This window comes from Anas platyrhynchos, chromosome 5, assembly GCF_047663525.1.
Source record: "Anas platyrhynchos isolate ZD024472 breed Pekin duck chromosome 5, IASCAAS_PekinDuck_T2T, whole genome shotgun sequence".
Lineage (NCBI taxonomy): Eukaryota > Metazoa > Chordata > Aves > Anseriformes > Anatidae > Anas > Anas platyrhynchos.
Genome location: NC_092591.1, coordinates 20347539 through 20372602, shown reverse-complemented (window position 1 = coordinate 20372602; position 25064 = coordinate 20347539). Strand labels below are relative to the sequence as shown.

Below are 25064 nucleotides of genomic sequence, written 5' to 3'. Positions count from 1 at the left end.
GTTGAGTGGGATTATACCTAAAATGTGCAGAGAACATGTCTACTTAAAAACAAAATAAGCAATTTTTTCCTTTGTTGCCTGTTCTGCTCATCTGATTAAAAACATTCTTCCTGTAAAATTCAATGTATTGATATTTTCATCCAGTTCAGATATCCTGAGAAATGTTAAAAATATTTCTGTATGTATAGTCCAAATACAAAGTAGTACTGCTGCTGTGGGGCTGAGCCAACAAAGCGGAGAAGAGGAGAAAAGAGTATCAGTTTGGTGTACCAAACAGTGCAGACATGGATTTGGCTTAAGGAAAACAAACAAATAAACAAAACAAAACAAAACCATAAAGTGGGAAGACAATGGGAGTATTATGGTATTAATTTTGGACAATAAATTACCTTTACCAAGAGTAGAAGGTAGCAAGAAACAGAAGTAGTTGTGGTTGCAAATTTAAAAAAAATAAAAAATAAAAAAATTCCTCTGTCACTAGGCTTGTTTGTGTGTGGGGATTTACAACTGTTCTATTGTCAGTGCTTTATTTTTCCAACATAACATTAACATTCTAAGGGTATACAAATGTGGGTATTGGCGCAATTTATGAGCATTTATCAGTAGCTGGTAGCTTGCTTGGGAATATTCAGGCAAGTTTTTTCACTACCATATTTGAAAGAAAAACAAACCCCAAAGTAACAAAATACTCTATAGTTGTACCATTGAACAAATACTTCTCCAGCTAGGAATATTATATCTATTAATGTCATTTAAATCTAAAAACTGAAATATCATCTTGAGGTAGTGTGAGCTAACATCTTTCATTTAAAAAAAATAAATGTAAATCTCACTGTAAATCAAAAGTTTGTTCTAAAAATGAAATGTAAGAAACGACAGGAGCTACTTTTGCCAGGGATTAACTTGACTTACTTGACCAAACTGGTTGACAGTTGTTGCCGACGGAAGGAAGACACAGACGCTCAATATGAGTGAACAGTGAACTTCAACTTTAATGGATAGCTCAGTCGCCTTTTATCTAGATCGAACATAATCAACTCATACATATTGCAGAAACTAAGCTCAGGATTGGCTAACATTTCCCGGGCTTTTCAGTCTGGTCCTCCTTCTTTTAGCTACCTGTCCCGCCTTAGGGACTTTCCCGATGGCCCAAGGGCATCGTGTCCTTGAGCCTGATTGGCTCTCAGCCAGCTGTGTACCTGCCCAGGCTCATGTGAGTTGAGTACAGTACTTCACTAGCCCATTGTCTCCCAACTGCTCAACATCCACATGTCCTACTTCACTTAACCATTCCTCCACAGTCTAGCATAATATCCTGTAAGACAGATCATGTCCACGTTAAAATTTTAATTCTGATCAGGAGCGTGTTTTTAAATCTATTTACTGACTATACTTTAGTTCACATCATGACATGATCAAAGAACTTCCACAGCATTCCTATAAATGAAGCCAAGCTGGAAGATGAAGAGGGTACTTCATGCATGCCAACAGCTGACAGGCATTTTGGGACCAGACTAAGGCTAGCACACAGTATGATCTTGGGAATACGTATCATGTAGACACTGGGTCCTCATCACTAGCTGTTTTCAGCCTGAGTCATACTACACTCTGGGGTAAAATGTTAGCTGTAGTCAGTGATCAATATCTTGGTTAAAAAAAAAAAAAAAAAGAAACAAGGCATCTATAGAAGAATGCTTTCCTATGTCCTTTGAATCCATAGGCCTCTCCCAGCAAATTATTGAGCACATACCCATAAACATCCTCAGCCACAATGTTTGTGATATTCTTGAAGTCTATGATGAGATGAGGATTAGTGTGGAGGAATCATTAAGTGAGGCAGGACATGTGAATGTTGAGCAGTTGGGAGACAATGGGCTGGTGAAGCACCGTACTCAACTCACATGAGCCTTGGCATGTACACCGCTGGCTGAGAGCCAATCAGGCTCAAGGACACGATGCCCTTGGGCCATCGGGGAAAGTCCCTAAGGTGGGACAGGTAGCCAAAAGAAGGAGGACCAGACTGAAAAGCCCGGGAAGTGTTAACCAATCCTGAGCTTAGTTTCTGCAATATGTATGAGTTGATTATGTTCAAACTAGATAAAAGACGACTGAGCTATCCATTAAAGTTGAAGTTCACTGATCACTCATATTGAGCGTCTGGGTCTTCCTTCCGTCGGCAACAGATTAGTGTGATCCTTTCTCTTAAGAAGGAAAACAGGTACCTTCACTGATTTTTCCCTTCCAGACTATTAAAATACATTTGGGGGAGATAAACCTTTTTCTTAGTGTAATTGCTGTATTCCTAAACCAGTATAAACTGTTAGTGTATCAAGGAGGAGAGTCTGAACCAATATTTCCCTTGTTTAACTTTATACTTTTATTTATCCTGTTGGACTGAGCCAAAAAAAAAAGTGTGTAGTACCTATGCATAAAAAAATAAAAGCTTGATGGGAAGAAGTGGCATCTTGTGAATAATTTCAGTTAGAAAAACAAAGGAAATGTAGAAATATTGTAGAAATATTGTTTTAACATATGTTGGAATGCTTCATTTAAAAATCATGTTACGTAGTTGTACTCTTCAGTTTAAGTGTGACCCGAATTAAAAAGGAGGCTAAAAAATATTTTGTTCTACATGAAACAAAATTTTTCTGTTTGGAATACTATAAAGCTTCTGTGATACATCTAAAATACTTGTCTGATAGTGTTGTCGTTTGCCCACCTTTGCATAAGCCCTGGTAATTTCAGTTCAGTCCAAAACAAGTTGCTTGTTTGGTCCCTAGTGCTCTTTAACCAGACTGTATAACCCATTAAGAAGCCAACTGTGTAAGTAATTATTTGTTAAACCTTGGCATGTTTTATAAAGATAGTTATCTTGAGTCATGCTGCTTACTCAGAATGGAGGAAAAACGTGATGCATTTTATTGCTTTTCCCTAAATCCCATAACTCTAAGGTACTAATCATTCAAACCCTGCTGTTAAATGCTATTTGTACATTTTACAGATGGGAAAACTGAGGCAGAAGGAAGCAGAGGTTATAGCCTTGTACAGATCAGTGTATATCTTATCTTTGTATAGTGTGAATATACTCCTTAATTTCTTCAGTTTTCCACTGCACATGGGGTGAAAAAAAGTATCAGTCTAAAGCTGCAAACTGTGGCATGAAGCAAAGACAGTAATAGAGGTCAGGTCTCATCAGTCTTGTTACTTTTAAATACTAGATTAAACTACAAAATAAACATTCTTATTTTAAACTGTGTTGCAATGGACAGCTTGAGTCATGAATAAAAAGTTAGGTTTGCTCTTGAGGGTTATATATTGAAAGACTTAAGAAAAGCATCTTGGCAGACAGTTGTATTTTGAATACATTTGCTTATATTATGAGGTGTACAGCCTCAAAACTTGAGATAAATTCAGTAAGGGAAGCAAGTAGTAATGAAAGCCAGTACAGAAAAGTCTGCAAGTTAAAAGCCTTGTTGATTTAAAAATAAATAAATAAATATAAATTATTCTCATCTAGAAATGCAAGAACAATACAATTCTCTTAGTTTGGCTTATGGTAATACCGAGTTTTGGAAACTCACCTGACTTCCCCTCTTTCCTACAAATAGTCATAAAATTTTAGGAATGAAGGAAAGGGAAAGAAGATATTTCTGCTAAAAAATATGCATTTTTTTTTTCTAAAATGGAAGATTTTATAGTGGAAAATAGTTTTATTTTATTCATGAACTTATTTATTTTTAGAAGCCTGATGGAAACTACGAGACCCAAATAAAAGTTTTCAACCTTCTGAAGTTTTGCCTATTACTAGTAAAATGTTGTTCTTTACTTTTGTTGTTGTCACCATGGTAAAAGTTCATATTGCTGACTGTTATGATCATTCAGATCACTTCAGCAATCAAGAAACATTGCTGTAATCTATACCATCAGCTAGTGGAAAAGTCTATGTATTTAATTAGGACCAGGCACTTCAAGTCTTTTTAAAAATAGATTTTTGGCTCATTATCTTCTGCTATGTTTTTGGCAAATGAAACAAACCCACACAAACATTACCTGAAAATCTCTTCATCTGAGAAGAAAGCCACTAAGCTTTCTTAGTTGTTAATTAGTCCAGAAAAGTTTTTTAAAATTTGAGAAGTGCTGGACCCCCACCCAACTCAGATGGTTTGCTAGAATTAAAGGCACTTCCCCAAAGAACCAGATGCTAGGGCTGTCCCTACTCCCAGAATGTGTTACTTGACATAGCAGCAGGGGCACCTGAATTAGGCACTCTCACAGTGTTCCTATGAAGGAGATGCTGGACAATATGCACTCAAAAAGGATGCTTGCAACATTAGGTGGCTTTATAGTCTAAGAATGGTGCCTTTAACAGTAAGGCATACGCACACTCTAATATGCCTACATATATGTGTATGCATATATAAAATTACTGGTACAAAGTAGGCTTCTTCACTTTTTCTAGTGTTACATTAGTCTGATAGTTTATCTTCCTATAGTAAATAGCACTATATAAAACTATTTTTTTTTTTCCTGGCGTAGGTCCATTTTACTGCTTCAAATACTTCCTAGACTTGAAAAACCTTGGTTATGGTGTTGGACAGAGGTGACACCAGCTCCTGATGCAGAAATCTAGCCATGGCTCACTGTTCTTTACAAACCTGAAAGGGGTGAAAGAAAATGGGAATGAAAGGCTGAGACAGACAGAAAATGCAAGGAAACATCAGAAATTGAAAAGACTGGCAAACTTCTGAGGGAATTTGTTGCCTTGTAGTTCTGAATTTAAACAAGTGGAACGAGTGGTTTTAAGGACACTTCAGTGGCTTTCATTGGATGTTTATCGTTTTGTGTCGGGGGGGAGGAAGCATCTGGATTCCCTGTAGAATATTGGCTTCCAGTTGCTTAAAAACGTGTCATTAAAATAATGCCCAGATTCTGAAGCTTAAACTGTAGAAGTTACATATGAAAATTGGCTTTATTTTGCCTTTATTTCACCTTTGAACATAATGAGGGAGTAGTTAGTGTTATGTTGAGGGCAATGAAACCGATTGGGGACCTGAAAGAGGCCCAATCTATATATACATGTATTTATAGATATAATATGCATACATACAGACCTTGTAGAGATGATCTGAACACAGGGTGGCCCTTTAGTGGTTTTGAAGGAACTACTTGCATGTTGGGATTAGAGTAAAAGATAAAGAAAAACAAGAGTGTTTACAGGCTCTAATGGAAAGCTTTCCCACTTGATCAATTTCCAAACCACTATCTACCACTCACTCTGAAGGCTGTGTCTCCCGGAAAATCTGTCAACAAAAGCCAAACATGACGCTACTTTCTCAATTCAGAAGTCCTATTTTTAGTTACTTAAATTTGATATCAATGGAGATAATGGACTGTCTCTGCCTAGCAGATGTCATTAGAGGGGAAAAAGCAAAACAAAACAAAAAAGAACAAGGGAAAGATCTGTAAAACATATAAAAGTTTCCTCCACCCTATCCAGCATGTGTTTATTCTTTCCCCATTGTTTCTTAAGATACTAGTTTTCTAGCTCCTTAGAAGAGGTTTCCTCTTGAGATGTAGATGAAAAATACCCTTTATGGAGAACATAACATGTTTTGTTTATATTTTAAGTTTATAAATATCTATGTACAAAAATGTCTGTTGAAATGAAAATAATTAAAGGTGACTCATGGTTATTCCTGTACTTGACTTGTACTATTGTCCATCAGGATAATTTATATAACTGGAACAGTCTTCTATTTACTTTGATTCTGGATCAGGATTTTGTTTCAGTATTGCCTTCTGTACAAGCTTCCACACTTCTAATATGATCAATTGTTTACTCTCATATTTGTTGATGTCTGTTTGGAGACCAAATTCATTTGTAAATGGTATTAATCTGTAGTAAGTTATGGGGTTATTTTTGGACTCTCTGGGAGTGTTCCCCAGATCAAAATGAAAAGCTTCCTGACTGTGACTTCTCTAGGTCAGCTAGGGGCTGAATGGTTTATCCAGCAGCAGAAGCCACGTGTGGGTTGGTGTTGGAAAGAGACCAATGCTAAGTGGTATTCCAAGTGTGCTCTTAGTCCAAGATCGTACTGACTTGGGATCAGGTTTGGGATCATCCAGCAATGACTCCCTTTCTTTTCTCTCAGTATCCACTTTTCCTTCTTCCAGTCATATTGACAAGTGCTTTTTTTTTTTTTTTTTTTTTTTTTTTTTAATCAATCCACTGCTTCAAACTGACTCAGTTCTCTTGCTTATTATTGCTTTCTCAGTTTTGTAAGGTCCCTGGCTACCCAGTTCTGTTGTCTGATTTTTGGCTTGAAAATATTTCAAATTCTGAGGACAAAGTTAATTTAGTCTAAGTCTGGCCTAAATATATTGCAAAATTTTCCTCACATGTATAGTTTGTCAGACTTGGGTGATCTCATGCCTCTCAGCTATGAACTGCATGAAACTTCAGTCTGTTGCTTCAATGCACAGGAAAAAACAGAATCCATCCTGGGAAAAAAAGGCATTTCCTTAATTCTACTGTAAGAATTAAGACTATACATTTTTAATTGTAGTTTTTCGACAGAGTGTTTTTCCTTGATCAGTGAGGGAAGGCTAGGCATGTTTTTCATCAGAGCAACTGATGAAATTACAGATTGTGCTGTTCCGTAGATCTTGCTTTCCTGTTACACAGTTTTATTCTTTCAAAGTCTTATCTCAGAACACATTCAAGACATAATAAGAGGTCAAGAGAGTGAGAGCCTTCAATCGATGGAGATGTACAGCAGCAACAAGATAAAGTAACACCTTCCTAGCTACTTTAAAAAAATATACAGGAAGTGGTCTCTGAGACCTTTGTTCCTCTGATTGATATGATGCAGGAAGACAAGAGCAGCAGGTCCTGTGAAGTATATATTTTCAAATACTTCTAATGGAAACATTTCATTCAATCTACATAATATTAAGAATGAACTTCCATGAAAGAGTGATGGGAACTCAAACTGTAGTCAGCTTTAGGTCAGGGAGCAAGACTCTAAACAAGTCTCTGTAGGTTTTCATAAACAATACAAGCCTAAGGTTTCAAGTCTGTTTTAGGCTAAGGTGAGGACAGATAACTTCTCAAAGATGCAGAAGCACATTGTATTGTAGCATGGTTTTAACCACTTAGGATGAGTTAACTTTGGTTTTGGACTAAAAATCCTTCACTTTCCAGTTACAAAATGTTAATGAGTATTTTCAGATCTCAGCCACAATTTACATATATCCACAAACTTAAGTATTTATGGAGTGATCTGTCATTTGCACATGAGGGAGAAAGGAAATTAATTCTGTAAATTGGTCTTTTATTTTCTTGTCTTAAGTGTGATTCTGACACCACAATGCTGACCACAGACTCCAGAGAAATGGGTTCTGTGAAGTTATCAATGCAAAAAAGACAGTGCACCAAAGAAAGTGATTGGAAGCAATGATTTTGTGCATGGAGGTAAGACTCTGAAATGAAATTGGGCTGTGGAGGTTGAATCCACCATCTTCCCCTGACCTTGCAGAGGTGTATGGGAGCTACAAATAGACAAGTTATTACTGCAGCCAGTTCAGGAAGAACACTGGTTTCCTGTGATCTGAGGGTAGATGTTAATTGTAGCCTACCAGAGCTCTGTCACGGTTCTGAAGTGTGTGGCTTCACAGCACCGTATTGGAAGCAGTTCACAACCTGGCATGTGTGGAGTGTAAGAAGAAATGCACTGTTTACCTTGCAGATTAGTTTACGTACCTCAGGCAGACTAAATGTAGGGGTACTGTAGCTTGTACAGCTTTTGAGGGGCAGAAAATAAGTCCAGTCCATGCTACTATTCTTTCTTCCACACCTAAACGATTAATATTTAATCCTTTGTCAGTCCTTTAGGTCAAGTATCAGACTTGACTTCTTAGCTGCTGCTGGTCCTGCCAGTCCCACAAGGTAGTAGGGTGTTTGGTCTTCCCTTACATGGGAAAGGATGTGTATGCACACATGAAGAACTAAACTGCTGATTGTTTCATGTTGACCGCAAGGAGATGGTATCAGATTCATAAGAGCTTATACCGGCTTCCTATTTCCTATAGGAGAGGAGAGTTCATGGCAATTTGAAGGATGAGGAAATCATAGGAAAGGACAGGGAGCAAATTATAGCGATTTGATCAGGGTTTGTGTTTAAAAGCACAAAATCAGAATTTTAGTGTCAAATGCAGTCTTTGCCATCTATGCTACCTCATATTGTTTGTGTCAGTGAATACTGAAGTACTCTATGTTTTGGGATTTTCAGCTTAGATGTTTAAGCAAGATAGTCTGAAAGTTATTTCTTGTTTACCTTTTGATAATTCACAAGAGAACTTGGTGGCATAAATACCTGTAGAAAATGGAGACCAAAAAAAGTGCAAATCCTTAAGTGAATTATTTGTACATTCAAATATGTGTAGAAAGATCTTTGCACTGTCACCTACTTCATCTGATTTTCTGGTGCTTATCCAAAGCATGTATAAGGTCATGGAAAGAATTTGGTTGAATTCAGCTGGCATGGCATCAGGGTTTTTAGTTATTATCCTTATCCTTTGAAGCTCGTAAGAAATTCTTCTCTGTGTGGAACTTTGAAGTCTTTTTTAATTGAACAAGGACCTCTATGCATTCCTAACAAAGCCTACAAGTCTGCATGTAGCAGGATGTGAACTGATTTCCTGTCTCTCAGGTTCAGGCCCTCAGACTGTCAGTGTCACAAGAGAAACCACTACTCAACAGCTGCCAACAGGAAGCTCTGAATACCAGCTTTAATTAACTTCATTTTTAAGCCCAGTGTAAAGATTATGTACATAGTAAATAATTCTTTTCGCTGACTTCTGTATCAGAAGATGTATATTTGTTTTCTATACTGAAGTCTTAAGAGAATGTAAGTTTTTGATGCAGGTGCAGTGTTAGAACTCTCCAAAATAGTAAATTCAGCCAAGACCCCTTCATTAAGACAACGAACAATGCTGTAAGTAATTTCTTAGAAAAGTTATGTCTAAGAGCACTAAAAAATGCATTGCTTTCTAGTAGTGATAATCTAAGCTGAAAATGCCTAAAGCACAGGATCTCATCAGAAAGAAGCTACAGAAAGCACTAATGAGTTTTGGGACTTGTACAACAGCAAGCAGCTTAATGAATCATGTGGACAAAGATGTAGTTAAGTACATTGCAAGTCAACTGCTGTGTGAACAACATGAGGATCTGTCAGACACAGTGCAAAGCTACCTGAAATTGAGAACACTTCCCGGGGAACCAGGAACAATGGTAGCTTTTGAGACAGCTTATGACATTCATATGACATAATACCTTCTTATGGAGTTCTGGCTTGCAGTAAGATGATTCTCATATTTCCCCTACTCCTTTTGTCTGCTATTGAGTGAGAATTGTTATGACTGCAACTACTTTCTCAGGTTTCATCTCTGTTTGAATATAAAACATGAAATAATAACCATAAGATGAAAAAAACAATTATTTTTCTAATTGGCATTTTTGACAGTGTATACCTGATTCACTTACAGGAAACCTTACAGATGTTTCATTGATTCCATCACTGATTGGTGCTAGTCTGTAGGAAATTGGATGTCTCATAGTCCATGCTTTTCTTTTTATGTCTTAATTTATTTAAAATATTTCAGGGAATAGAAAAACAATCTTAAAGTATTTGCTAACTGTGTTTATTAACCATGTAATATGTGTAAATGTTGGGGCATGCTATGACAGCCAAATTTTAAAGGTAGATTTTTCAGTATAACTGCAGTGGAGTGAAAAGCTGGAACATATGAATACTGTAATAGAGTTTAAAATGTTAGGTAACCACTAATTTTGTTCATGCATCCAATATTTCTGCATGAAGTGATTGGAACCTCTTAAGCAAAAAAACTTAAATCCACTGATAATTAGCTCTTTGCTTTCAAAACATGAGTGCTTTGATGTAGTCATATCTTCCTGGAACTTCAGTAAAGAACTGTATGACTATAAAGTCATATCAGGCTGATTGGGCTAAGCTGATATAATTGTTTGATCATACTGAGAAGAAGCAATATGGTTTATTGATATAAAGCAGTGATTTAACAAGGCTTAATGTACATTGCCATCATCAAATCTTTTAAGTCACACTTGTTATTTACTGCATAGAGGATAGGGTAAGTCTGGTGCATCAGGGAGACCTTCCTGTGGAGTCACGAGGTTCAGAGAGGACTCCCTTGCTTTCTAAACTCCTCCTTAGAGGAGTCACAAAGAATTGTATCGTATGAATTTTGGCGAATATCAAGGGTTATGCGTTCTAGCAGTTTTAAAAGCTGCAGTCTATCTTTGTTCTGCAGTAACTGCATTAATGGAGTACCAGAAATGAGTGCTGCATCAGGACTGGGGCCTCATTGCAACATCAATGAGAAATACATTGTTCCACTGACTTCAGGGCTGGGGCTGAGAGAGGAGTAAATCAGCAATGTCAGAGCAGTAACAACTGTAGGAGGTTGGGAGTCAAGAGTTATATTCTTCTTACTCCTTCCTGGCCTATCAAAAAAAAGCATTTGGTGCTGTCTTATGCTAGCAAATTAGTTTGTCACTAGGTTGCTTTTGCTCTCTAAGGAATGAATCTGGGAACCAGAGCACACACCAGTATGCTATTTGCTCTTGTTTCTACTGTGTGCTCCAAGCTCTGTGCATTTAAGGCGGGTGCTTTGTGGCAGCTTTCCCTTGTCACAGAATCAAGTGACTGTTCAGTATAGCAGCAAACGTGATCCTACGGTACCTCATATGTCTGCTGCAGACTTGCGCATTCTCACATCCCAGCATCCCGCTTAAGTTAATGCCTAATAAATCTTAGAGAAATATCCCCACACATTCTGTTTATAGTTTAATGCCCACATCTTTGGTAGTAATCTCCAGGCAAACATCTGTATTCTAAGTGGCAGACAATGAATAGTTTTTTAGGAACAGATTGCTCTCTTTTCACACATTTGTGAACACTTTTCCCTTAGGTTAATATCTTGTCAACACTTCTTTAGATACCTGCCAAGACTCTTTACCCAACAGTGATCTTCATATTTATTTTTAATTTCCTTTAAAACTAAATTCCCTTCACCTGTCAACAGATTCACATATTGTTCTTTTAATTGAGTTTCACTTGTGTTATGAGATTATTAATAGTTTTCTTAGACACTAGCTGTTGAATACTTTCTCTTTTCCTTTTCTCTTTTTTTTGTCAAAACAAGAAAAAATATTCAGAATCTCCTGCTGCCACTGTATTACTTCCCATACACTACTCAGTCTGCTGAAAATGTTATTTTCTTTTGGTATTTATCACTCCAGGAGTAGTGTTCTGTCCCTAAGCCACCAAAAAAAAAAAATTATGAGAAGGAAACTGGGATATGTCTTAAACACTAAAGAAGTGTAAACACATCTCATACAACTAGTTTGGATCAGCAAGATGGAATTCTGGAACTTCATGATAAACATCTAGAAAACTCAATCCATTTTTGGTGTGTAAACTGACTTTTTCAATCTTCTCAAAGACCTTGCTATACAAAGCCAGGTAAAACATAAATCTGTTCTCATCTTTCCTGCAAAAAATACCATTTTTCTATGTCCAAAATTCCTTTGCCTTAACTGAAATGTATAACAGAAGTTCAGATAAAGAGCTTGTGGACCAAGGCTTTTGGTAGCAGATCTTGCTACTTTCATTCATCGGGCACTTTGTAGTCAGTAGAGACTGAGATTAGATACTGGGCTGGCTGAGTCTAGATATGCCTCCTGCTAATACCCAGATAAATGCTTTTTGGACAAGCAACTTTTATAAAACTGTACCAGACTCTTCAAGGCACTGGCTATTTCTATTGAAAGAGCTCTTGAAGCTCTCTGCTATTAAAGTGCATGACTGTGAATGCGGGGGGGGGGGGGGGAGGAGGAATGAATGTTATCAAAATAAATGCATACACTAAATCAGAAGTATTAAAGTTCACATTTTTAAATTTTGGCATGTGCTTAAGGAGTCTACTGCTTTGTGACTATTACAGTTGTCATCCTTTCTCCTGTCTTATTCTCCTACAGATTCTGAAATGTCAGCGTACTCTTATCTGTAAGAGGAAACATAAGGATGCAAACCTGTAAGCGTGGGCTGGACATTCTCAGCTCTAGCTTCATCTGTACACTTCACACACGTGTGTGCACAAAGAAACAACGCAATTATATATTACCAGTCCTCAGAGAGATGGGAAATGCGAAATCTTGTCTTTTCACAGAAGCCTTTATCATATTTTAATAATTTTTTTTTTACTTTAGACCAAAGTTAAGATGCATTTACAGTGCTCTCAGAAGGAAGTTGCTGTGCAGCCTCCGCTCTGTCATATTGCACGGAGTGCATGTCTCATGTGCTGCATGGTTGATGGAAGGGCTGCATCTCTCAACCATTTCCAACACATGCACTTCCCTGAATTCAAATTTGCAGTTCACCGGGACCAAATAAGTTGTGTGTGTATGTATATTTAAAAAAAAATAAAAAGGAATAAAGTATTAGTGGAAAACACTTAAAAATATTTATTTTGACTATGATTTTCCTTTTCCAACTTCTACCACTTAAGTATGTAGAAGGAACATAGTATAATATATATGAACTTACATTCTTGTGTTAGTAGGGTTTTTAAACTTAAAATTAATTTTGTTAATGATATATGACATTTGTTCATGATATAGCTGAAATAAGTAAAAGTGTTGTCATTTTCTATTACATTCACTAGACCAGCTGCATCTTCAGCAAAGACAATCATACATATTAAAAACATCACAAGAATTTTTAAAATCAATTTGAGCAGCTAGTATGTTGTGAATCAGAAATACTAGTCTAATAAGAATTCATAATATGTCTAAAAATATAAAATATGTCTAAAAATAAATATAAAATATGTCTAAAAATAAAAATATTTCAGGGGGGTGAAAATTCAGTCTCATAAAGCTAATTTCACATGTAATTTCTTCAAAATCTTTTTTTGTCTGAAATCCAAACCAAGCCTTTTTATATGTTTTATCTTTTATCTATGTTTTTATCTTCACTGAAAAGTTGTCTGAAACTATTGGTTAAAAAATAGAAATAAGATTATACGTTTGTCAAAACGCATACCAAATCCCTTACCGCTGTTTAGTGCTATGTTATATAGTGAGCTGTAAATTAGCATGTAGATGCTGGTGTTACCGTGACTCTCCAGTTAAGACCAAAGATACATTTCTTGAGTCTTCTATTACTTTTGTACAAGTTTGCAGTAATTTGCCAATAGTAGACAAAGTCTCACAGATATACTAGCTAAAAAATTTAATATGAGAACAAAAGTTTTCCAAGTGCTTATCTCCTAGTTCCAATTTACAGGTCCAGTAAAGATATAGGTAATTTAGTTACAGTGTTTCAGAGTATTTGTTTGCACCTAAAATATCACAGATGCTTAAATTCAAATATTCCTTTCCATAGTCTTTTTAGTGACATCCAGCTGGAGGCAGAGAGTACATCTGTTCTCTGAGAGCATCCTTCACCTCTCCATTTCTTACTTGAATAGTGTGTTGTTTTAGAAAATACCTATATGCTGATCTTTCCAGAAATCTGATTATCCACAATACTGTACTTATTCTTAAAGTCAGACAGCAGGAGTATTATTTGGGTTTAGTTCAGCTAAGCTTAGAAGAGCTTTAAGAGCATACAGTGTATGACAAAGATGATGCAGTCTTTGGACAGGAACAGTGAGTTCTTGGTAAGCTTCTGTTCAACATTCATCTCCTGCTATCCATTCCAGCAAGGCTTTTCTCCACTCCTTCCTTACTCATTTTTATTTTCTGAAATGCCCTAGATGTTGAAAAGGTAAATAAATTAAAAAAAGAGTTTTTACAGATGTGTGAAAGCCTGTGAAAAGGAAAAAAAAGGTGAAAAATTGGAAGGGAAATAGGCTTCAGTGTTAAAAAGAGAATTGGAAACTGACACTGAGAAATTGAGACAGGAGATGTGGGACTGTAACAGGAGGGTTGAAACAGGGCATTAGTCATATTTTCCCTTTGTGTACTCTGTGTATGAACAGATGCCTTTGCTCTTCAGGACTATGTTTCAAGTATTAATCCCATCAGTTTGGATGGATTCTGTCTGGACTTGCAAATTATGTTACTGGAGAGCATTCCTCTGTTTTTCTTGCTTATTTACTTTGCAATTTACTCTTTGAAAGATGCATACAGATTCCCTTGTGCAATCTTCTAGCTAAAATCGAAGGCAGCCCTAAAGTAGTGCAAAGATGCAATAAAGCTTTGCTCAACAATTCCTGTTCTCACAATTACAGTGCATTTTCATTAAACGGTTCTCCTGAGACAACTTCTCCAGGTGCAAGATTGCTGTAGGTTTCTGGCTCTCAGAGGTACTGAAAGTCTGTACCTCTTTATTGTTCTCTGCATCACATTACACTGTACAGCAATTCTGACTCATCTTCCAAGTCAGCCTCAGGAAGGAAGGAGCCGCCAGTTTAACAAGAATACTAACCACACACGGGAAAATGAATAGCTTACATTCCTGAGGCATTGAAATATTTTTATTATGAATGTTCCAGTATAGAATAATCATCCTTAGAGAGAAAACGACTTTTCCTGAAAAGACAATGAGGCATAATACCTATTATGTTCATTAAGTTAGGGAGTTGAAGTAGTCTCTGAAGAAAAAGGAAACCTTTCTGAAAAGCATAGAGGTCTCTTGCAACCTGAACTATTCTAAGATGATCTGGTCCAACCTTTAACCTACTACTGAAGTACACCACTAAACCATACTACTAAGATCTAAATCTACACATTTATTGAAGGCCTCTAGAGATGGTGACTCAACCATTTCTCTGAGTAGTCTGTTCCAGTATTTACAACTCCTCCAGCAAATAAATTCTCCTAATATCCAACCTAAACCTCCTCTGATGTAACTTGAGGCCATTTCCCCTCATCTTACCGCTTGGTGCTTGGAAGAACAGCCCAATCCCCACCTTGCTACAACCTCCTTTAAGGTAATTGTAAAGGACAATAAGGTCTCCACTGAGCCTTAATTATCTAAGCTGAACAACCCCAGCTCCCTCAGCTGCTCCTCATAAGACTTGTTTTCCAGACCCGTCATCAACTTCTTTACCCTTCTTCAGACATGCTCCATTGCCTGAATGTCCTTGTAGGGAAGGGCCCAAAACTGAACACACATTTAAGGTGTGGCCTCACCAGAGTGCAGTACAGGGGGACAGTCACTTTTCTAGTCCTGCTGATCACACTTTCTGATACAAGCCAGGATGCTTGGCTCATATTCAGATGGCTATTGAACAACAGCCCCAGGCCCTTTCTGCTAGGTGGCTTTCCAACCACTCACTCTTCTGCCAACTTTCTTCTGTAGAGTTGTGTTGGGGTTCTTGTGCCCCAAGTGTTTGACCTGGTACTTAGGCGTGTTGAACTTCATACAGATGGTATGAGATACCCCATATATCGGTCCAGCCTATCCAGATCCCTCTTCAGAACCCTTCTGCCTGTGAGCAGATCAACACTCACACCTAACTTGGTGCTTTATGCAGGCTTACTAATGGTGCAAATTTTCATTGTCTAACTCAGAATAAGAATGAATGGGGGCAAGTGAATAAACTGTCATTTTCTGATCTGAAGCCCATTTCCAACACAAACCAAAGTAACCATACTGTCATGCTGTACGTAAGGATTTGACATTTATGCCAGTAAACGTGTTCCACTGTAGAATTCTGTTGTTACAGTGGCCTGATAAAAAAAGGAATGTTTACCAGAGAATGGATTTGCTCTTCCAGTGACACAATTTAACTATCTTGGCTTCAGCTTGTGTCCCTTCTAAAATTCATTTCATGCTCAATAAGTGCAGTGAGTGGTTTTAATTTACTCTTTTTGTTTGTTTTTGTGGAGATTGAGCAAAGCTTTTTTCATTCAGGACTGAACAACAGTGTGAGGTGGTGACTTAACTTTATTTTTCTCCCAGGCAAGAGCATCAGAATTATACTTTGGCAAATATTGATTCTATTTGTATGTGTGTTAAAGGCTTAAATGGAATTTGCAAGCAGATGTATGTAAAACTTTAAACCTCCCAACTTTTGCAGGGTGTCTTTAAAATAATAAAGAGAAGGCATTTCAGGCAATAGTTTTTAGTATGGGCTAATAATTTTGACTTAGTGTTGTTTTCTTCTGCAGTAGTTTTTTAATAGGTTAAATACTTATTTCAATACTAGATAGTGTGCATTCTTTTCTTAACTTGTGGTTAGATAAATCACTATTTTTACAGACTTTTACGTTCATATATCAGTGTCAAAAATGCATGAGGAAAAGGGATCTAACTAATCTGCCTCTTCTTCATAACTAGACCAATCTTGAGTTTCAGATATCAGAACAATGTAAATGTTTGGAGACAACTTACTGGCTGACACAAATTTGGGAATTATTTAGTGTCATACTGTAATCAGTATCTATGTAGTTAGCAATATAAGTAAGTTTACTAATTTACTTTGTCCAGATCAAACAGCAAGCCTTCATAGGTACACTGAATGCAAGATAAAATTACCTTTAATTTATTTTATGGAGAGGATTGTGCCCATAGAATAAAGAAAGACACCCTGATTCCTGAACTAAGCAAATGCTGCGTGTCAGTAAATATACAGTAGTAACAATGTGTTTTTTTGTTTGTTTGTTTGTTTGTTTGTTTTTTTTTAAAAAAAAGCCACTTATAAATCTTTGTTTTTTGAACAGATGGAACAAGGAAGAAGAACTAAAACTGTAAGATAGGTTTAGAGTGGCTCTTGGAGTCGTCATCTTACTTAAGGAAAGTTCATAATTTTGGCTTACAGTGGTTTTATGTGGTTTTATCATGGAGTACAGGGGTGTATAGTCCAAAAATAACTATAGGAAAGGTGTGTAATCTGTTCATTGATACCTTTATGCAGGATATTAGAAGATAACTGTTCATCAGAACACTGTTCCCGTAATAGTCTCTTAGTAGGAACAGTGGGGACAAAACTTCTCCAGCTTTAAGGCCTGTGATTAGCATGGGTGAACCTGGTGATCCCTGAGGTTCCTGCTATGGTTTGGCTAGTACACCAATGAGCTGGCTTGTGTTTAGGGACAAAATAATGAAATTACACAGAATGCTGTCGCTTAATCACCCAAATTAGCACAACAGATATCAGCAAATATTTGTGTTTAGCACTTCATTAACAGCATCATGGAGGAAGTTAAAGTATTGTCAGTGACTTTTCCTCTGGTCAATCCTGAAGAGGCTTAAGGTCTTAAATGACAAGAACAAGACACCTTCTGCCAGCCTGTGATATACGAAGTGTCATAAATGTTCTCTCCAAGTGCTATATTTCTACATGTGTGAAATACATGTAGAAATTAGGAATGTGTGAATTCCTAAAAAATACAGAAACAATCCCAAAGGAAGAGGGATCCTAGATTCTTTTTCAATTATTTGCTGCATGATTGGAAGGAACAGATAGGCCTTGTAGAAATCACAGAATCACAGAATCACAGAATCACAGAATTTCTAGGTTGGAAGAGACCTCAAGATCATCGAGTCCAACCTCTAACCTAACACGAACAGTCCCCACTAAACCATATCCCTAAGCTCTACATCTAAACGCCTTTTGAAGACTTCCAGGGATGGTGACTCTACCACCTCCCTGTGCAGCCTGTTCCAATGCCTCACAACCCTTTCAGTAAAGAAGTTCTTCCTAACATCCAACCTAAAACTCCCCTGGCGCAACTTTAGCCCGTTCCCCCTCGTCCTGTCACCAGGCACGTGGAAGAACAGGCCAACCCCCACCTCGCTACAGCCTCCTTTAAGGTATCTGTAGAGAGCAATAAGGTCTCCCCTGAGCCTCCTCTTCTCCAGGCTGAACAAGCCCAGCTCCCTCAGCCGCTCCTCGTAGGACTTGTTCTCCAGACCCCTCACCAGCTTCGTTGCCCTTCTCTGGACCCGCTCAAGCACCTCGATGTCCTTCTTGTAGCGAGGGGCCCAAAACTGAACACAGTACTCGAGGTGCGGCCTCACCAGAGCCGAGTACAGGGGGACGCTCACCTCCCTAGCCCTGCTGGTCACACTGTTTCTGATACAAGCCAGGATGCCGTTGGCCTTCTTGGCCACCTGAGCACACTGCTGGCTCATATTCAGCCGACTGTCTAGAGCGTTGCCCAGTCCTGTATGAATATGGGAGATGCCAAGAGCTTTCAAAAGAACAGCCTTGAGAAGGAGAAGAAGAGTCAGTGTACATAGAGACACAGGGCAAAAAATTATTTAAATGATCTAAGTGTGTGAATTTAAAATACGTTAGTTTAAAAATAACATGAAGAGACTCTCTGAAAATAAAGATCACCTACATCTGATTTGACATAATTTACTTCCAAGATAAATTAAGATAAACTCAATTAAGGTTGTAATTCTGAACTATGGTGTTTACACAGCTATATAATAAGATACAAGTAGTCTAGTTAATTGTGATTAATTTCCTGAAGTACCCTGATGTAAAAAGTCCAAAAACTCTGTGTTTTGTGGGATGTGTTGAACTAAGCTTTTCTTTCTAACACTGTCTTAAGGACCTATAATGTATTCAGCACACACAGAAGACCCAGTATGTTAAGGAAGACAAGGAGGGTAGACTAAGAATGTAATATATTAGCAAAGGTTTTTCTCCTCCAAAACAAAACAAACAAACAAAATAAAAAAGATTAAAAAACCACAAACAAACAATGAACAAACAAACAAACAAACAAACAAAAAGGCAAGCAAGCAAAAGGACACCAACCAGTTCCAACCAGTTATTTCTTTTAATATAGGTGTGCAAAAACTGAGGTAGAAAAAAGATGGAAAAGGAGACATTAATTTCCAAGACAATCACAGAACCAAAACCAGATAGTTATGATAAAGATAAGAAAAATAAGAAAAATGATTTGACCAGTTAAGACTTGTGAGTTATTCTTAAGCAGTTAGATTTTTCCAAACTGTGTATGGTAAGAAGGGCACAAATCTCAAAGAATGTGTATTACAGTGATCAATATGGAAAGATACTTCCATTCAGCTTCATGCATTCCTGAAGGATAGAATAAATCCCTTAATCTCATTCAGGTATTAATAGCCTATTAAGATCACATTGCAAAAGCTTTTCTAAATTATATCAATGTGAGAAGGAAACTCTAATTATGAATTGTTTTAAAACATTACAGCAGGATTTTGTCAGTTATGAATTTTATCATGCAAGAGAACTTGTTCTGATCTCTTCTAAACCTTCCTCTATCGCTAAATACTGTATTAAATCAATGAGACTTGGAGCCTCAAATTATTGTATAATTTGGGCTTGTGAGATTAGTGTTATGTGTTTATATTATTATTTCTCAAGACAGTCCATTATTTCTGATTAATTTTAATTAAGCCAGCAAATGGCCTTTTATTGCTGTACTTTCAGTAGCTGCTCTGTGCTAACATTTGTTTGAGTTTACATTTAATAAATATCTCCTGCTTAACCCTTCAGCAGCAGCTTGAACCGGAGTGCTGGTAATGAAGATGTATGGAAATAAAGACAGGAGAAAAGCATTAGAATGAAATGGATTAAGTTGGCTCTGAGAAGTCTGAAAGGCTTACATAACAAATGATACTATAAGCACGTCAAGGCTGAATAAATATCAGATAGGTTTAATTGGGTTACTTCTTCAAGGTCACACCTAAGAGATTATATATTTGTGTTAGGCCACACAACTTGTATGCTTCACTAATACAAATAAAAGCAATGCACTGGAGGAAAAGGGAAGGTACTGCTAACCTTCCACACAATGGTATCACTTACTATTGGGCATTATGCGACTTATGTTTTAAAAAAACAATAGATTTTCAAAATCCTGTGTTAAGTGACTAAACTCTTGTAATACCCTGCAGGAATTACACATCAGCCACCATCTGTCCCCCAGATAAATGTCTGGAAGAAAGCCATTTGTTGAAGTCTAGCTACTGATGACCCAAGTTTATGCATTGTGTAGTGGCATGATGAGTTGCTTCAATTGACTCTGAAAAGTGATTTGAAAGTAGGAGCAGTTTAATAATAAGGATGTCATCTTCCTTATTTTTGACTGATATTTTACATTTCCTGTAGTCACAACTGTAGCCCAATGAGAATCAGTGCAGCTACTTTATAAAGGTTTGGTTTCTTGGATACTGAAAAGTGTAATGCTCAGCAGTACTTAACTATTTCTTCAAAATTTGTCTAACTGATTAGTAACTGATTAGTATTTTTATTAGTAAAATGATTTTGATACTCAATTGTTGCATCTAAAACTATCATGTGACTTTAAGTTATAGTTGATTACAATACTTAAGAAGTGCATAAATTAAGTATACTGGAAATTGTATGCAAGCTTTGGGCTTTGATTTTTTTTTTTTTTTTTTTTTTTTTTTTTTTGTAGGAAGTAGTGTTTCAAATGGAAAAAGTTTTAACCTAGCCTTAAAATTCACTGGGAGATATCTTAAATTCAAAGGAATTTAACTTCAGCCAAAGTACTTCCTCAGATTAGAACTACTTTACTAGATGTAAGTAAACAATATCTTCTTCACTGCTCATTTTATTAGCAGGGGCCATTTATGATGAGAGTACAGTATCTGGTATCCTTGATCAAATGCCTGTTCAGTATCTCCTTGGTTGTTTGAACCTTTGAAAATGTGTGGAGTTCAGTGAAAGTCATCCCTTGGAGTACAACATTTTTTTAAAGTTGTGTAGATAATCGGAATGCGTTTAAACAAATACCGTTTTTCCGTGTTTTTTTTTTTTTTTTTTTCCACTTAAGAGGTTTAATGCACCCAGTGGTGTTTTGCTGGCATTGTGAAAATATTCAAAGTCTGAATATACAGAAACTTTTACTTACTGGTTATGTTTGATAGGTGGTGATTTTGTGGTTTGGTTGTATTTGATGGTGGAAAACAGAATGGATACTTGTGTAAAACGTCTGATTAGACTGAAAAGAGAGATTGATTTATGTGGCAAATACAGTGGGCTTTTCTGTATGAGTTGCAAGTATATGCTGTTTTCTTTGTAACTATTTTTACCCATGCAAAGGCAGCTACAGATGTCTTGAAATGAGTGAAGGGATACAATATTTCACAGCATGTAGTGAGGATTATTCAGCCAATAGTGAGGTAAGGGGCAGGAATTAAACTACCTTCTAGAAAAGACTGCATGTTTAACTCTTTGAAAGAATTGCTCCCTTGCTCATTACCTAAATATTCTTTTTACTGCAGCTATGAAGCTAGCAGGTGTTTACAGGTCCCTTTTTCTTAAAAGATCAAAATATTTATTTTCAAATTTGATAAGCAAAACAGTGCTTGAAATCTCAGTCACAAGGCAAACTTGCATTTGAGATAAACTGATCTGACTCGGTTGATGTCCATGGAGTTAAATCAATTATCACTCAATACAAACATGTCAGTGGTTCATCTAGTCTTATGTTTGCATAACTGGTTAATAATATATTGGTAAGAGCCACAATAAGATTTTTATGTTGGTAATTAGAAGTGAAGTCCACAAGATACTAATAAAACATCAAGATTATTAATGAGTTTCTTACCTTATTAAGATTTTGACATATGCCTCATTTAGGTAGTTATGTCTGTTTAAGACAAACAAACAAAAAAAACCCACACCATGCCATGATATAAGTTTGTGTATTTTTTTGTTGTATAATGTGGTGGTTTCACACTGATAATCATCTAAGCTCCATCTGGATCTCACCCTATACGGGCTTCCAACAGGCAGCAGCTCTTCAAGAACTGCTCCGTACTATGGGGTCCGTCTGTCAGGAGCAAACTCCTCCAGGACAGGTCCCCTACATCCCCACATGTGGGCGTCAGCTCCTCCCAGACCCCCTGCTCCTGCATGGACTCCTCTCCACGGGCTGCAGCTCTGGCCCAGGGGCTCTCCATGGGCTGCAGCTGCTTCCAGGCCACATCCACCTGCTCCACCAGGGGCTCCTCCATGGGCTACAGTGTGGAGATCTGCTCTGTGTGGGACCCATGAACTGCAGGTGGACAGCCTGGTCCATGATGGGCCTCTCTACAGGCCACAGGGGAATTTCTGCTCTGACATCTGGATCACCTCCTGCCCTCCTTCTGCACTGGCCTTGGTGTCTTCAGGGCTGTTTCTTGCCCCTTGCTCTCCCAGCTGCTGTTGCACTACACTTTTTTTTTTTTTTCCCCTTTCTTAAATCTGCTCTCACAACCAGCGTCGCTCACTGGTTCGACTTTGGCCAGCAGCAGGTCCCTTTGGAGCCAGCTGAAATTGGCCCTTATCTAACATGGGGCAGCTGCTGGGCTCTTCTCACAGAGGCCACCCCTGCACCTCCCCCACCCCCCACTACCAAAACCTTCCCATGCAAACCCAATGTGTATATTATATATAACCAGTGAACCCTAGAAAAAAAAGGTTTTGCTATCAGTATTCCTCCTCAGCAATGGGAACTGTTACTAGGTGGTGGGTAGATGTCAGTGCTGTCAGCTGTATAATGAGCAAGAATGCCTTGATGATCCTTATAGGTCCCTTCCAACTCAGGATATTCTATTATTCTATGACACAAGGATGCTCCAGCAATCTGTCTCCTGCCAGTCAAGGAAAGCATTCCTTTCCTCTCTGGTTCTTCTGTGACTCTGTGCTAAAAGTTTCTATTACAATGGGTCATTGGATGACTGGAATCAGATGATGATAACAATAATGGACATTTGCCTTGAACAGACTGCAATTATGAATCCTTTTTTTTTTTTTTTTTTTTTTTTTTTTCCATTAAAAAAAAATAATTGTGGTGCCTTGGTTCTTTAATGTATATCTATCTTGTAGGGTCTAAACAGGATTGCAGACTCGGAAAGCTTAGGCAAGTGTGACAAAACATAGGACAGAAGGGGGAATAACTTTTGTTACCATGTAAGTCCATCTGGTATATGAATTCAATGACGAAAATGTAGTTTGAAGTCTGCTTTATTTAAAAAGAAGGGATTGTTTCTGGTGCTGATAACAATTTAGTTAGAAATTCACAGTTTGTTTCACATTTCATACAATACCTTTGTTGTTTTATGGTTTTGTTTTTTAAATTTAAAAAAAAACACTTGACTTCTCCTGACAGTTTTTGCTTTGGAAGCTGTGCTGTGTAGAAACATGCTAGAGAGATCACCTGTCCCACATATGACAAAACTTAAAACTAAGATAAGATGCTACTGCAATTGATTGCATTAACTGCCATTAACTCAACTGCATTCCTCCATAAAGTTTTCCAGTTTCGGTCCAATCTGCTTTCACTCATTAAAGGTTCTTTGATTTTTCCAGAAGCAAAATTCTAAGCGTCATGGCACTCACTGTCAGATTTCTTTTCCATAATGTTTAGTTTGTATTTTTGAAACTTCTCTCACAAAACTTCTTTCACGTGACCCCTGGAACTGCTGTATTTTAATTTCTTCCTTACCCAGTCCTCTTAGATATTGCCTATGTTACTAACATACTGTCAATGTTAGTACAGAAATACTGTAGTTGAGAAAGGATTTTTTGTACTTCATAACAACCACGTGTGTGTATATTATTTACTATGATATTACTATTTAATATGATTTACTATGCTGATGCATCTTATATTGTGACTGAGGACTTCTGAAGTGAAGTGTAAGAACTTAGCTTTCTATACGAGCCTTTAATTGCCCTGTACATTTACTGTATGCCTGGGAATTGGTAGGCAAAGGCAGAACATCATTTGTGAGACTAGAAGGCAAACTTTTTTTTCCTGAATTAATGAAGTCTTGCCACCGTGTTCACACTCCGGAAAAGAAAAAATTCTTCACAAGCCTGCAAGGATTTCTGAACTGCATTTGTTACACTGCAAACGGTGCTTGTGCCATTTGGCACTGAAAATGTTTCCTTCTTTAGCTCTATGCCAGTTATAATCAATAATTAGCATAGGTTGCCCTGCAAAGTTGTTATACCTATTAAGACTTTTATAAAGGAATTTAATAAGTAAGATAGATTTTACCACTTCTTGCTTGAAGCCAGTAGGCTGTAGAGTTCAAATGGTCACAAATATGTATGTCCTCAGAGCTGTTTCATCTGTCATGCAAATTATCCTGTCATACAATACTCTAGGGAATATTGGAATAGGTATAATTTCTATAATAATTCTAGAAAGTACTTTGTGATTGTGACTATGGAATTTGTACTCTGCTGGGCTCTTCAGCACTAACTAGAGCTTAGAACATATCATGGGTGATGGAATGCGTTCATAAATACCATGTATTAAAATGCAGATGCATGGTTTTTTATTCACAATGTATCAGGATCCAGCCACATTTACTAAGGCCATGATATGGATGTTAATTTCTCTTTTTGATTATATATGCCAAAAAAAATGTATATAGAAGAGAAAATATGATCCCTTTCACACAAGTAAAACAGAGGCTTCACTGAGAAATCCAAGTGTCAATGGGGCACCAGTCCTGTTAATGATTTCAAGCATTTGGAATGTCAACTTCCAGGCTGTTAGAATCAGATCTCAAGTTTTTCAAGTATCTGTATCAGTCCCAAAGATCCCAGAAGAATAATGTTAATTGTAATTATGCCTCTGTTAACGCTCATTTGCTCTTGCTGTAGCAATGAAGTGAGATACGAATACAATTCATTCATTTCCAGCCAAATATGACTCTGTGTGTCTACTTTCAACTTGTTATTCTTTTGTTGTAAAAGTCACAGCATGAGTACATGTAGTGGTAGTACATGACCAGCTAGGACAATCATGGGGCCTGAACTACAGGAAAACAGTTCAGGTTTGTAACGACAACAGCATTGTGCTTTTTGATAGCAGAGTTTATGGTTAGTTCTGACATTCTGTCCTGTTTGAGCATGGAAGAGGAGGAAAAACTTAAAAAGCAGTGAGGGCAAAGGAGAGAGGTGGTGTCATATTACCAGAAAGCCTTGGGCAGAAACCTCTTTCACCAAAATCAATGAGTACTTGCACCAAGTCCTTTGATCTGAGG

The 25064-nt window shown here is 37.3% G+C and overlaps 1 long non-coding RNA gene across 1 annotated transcript in view; it reads left to right on the top strand.

The window, feature by feature from the left end:
- Positions 1 to 2027: 2027 nt before the first annotated feature.
- Positions 2028 to 25064, top strand: part of LOC113843899 (uncharacterized) — a 61396-nt gene continuing 38359 nt past the window's right edge. The window contains exon 1 of the long non-coding RNA XR_003497819.3: positions 2028 to 2218. This is a non-coding gene — a long non-coding RNA (uncharacterized lncRNA). The remainder of the gene's footprint in view (positions 2219 to 25064) is intronic.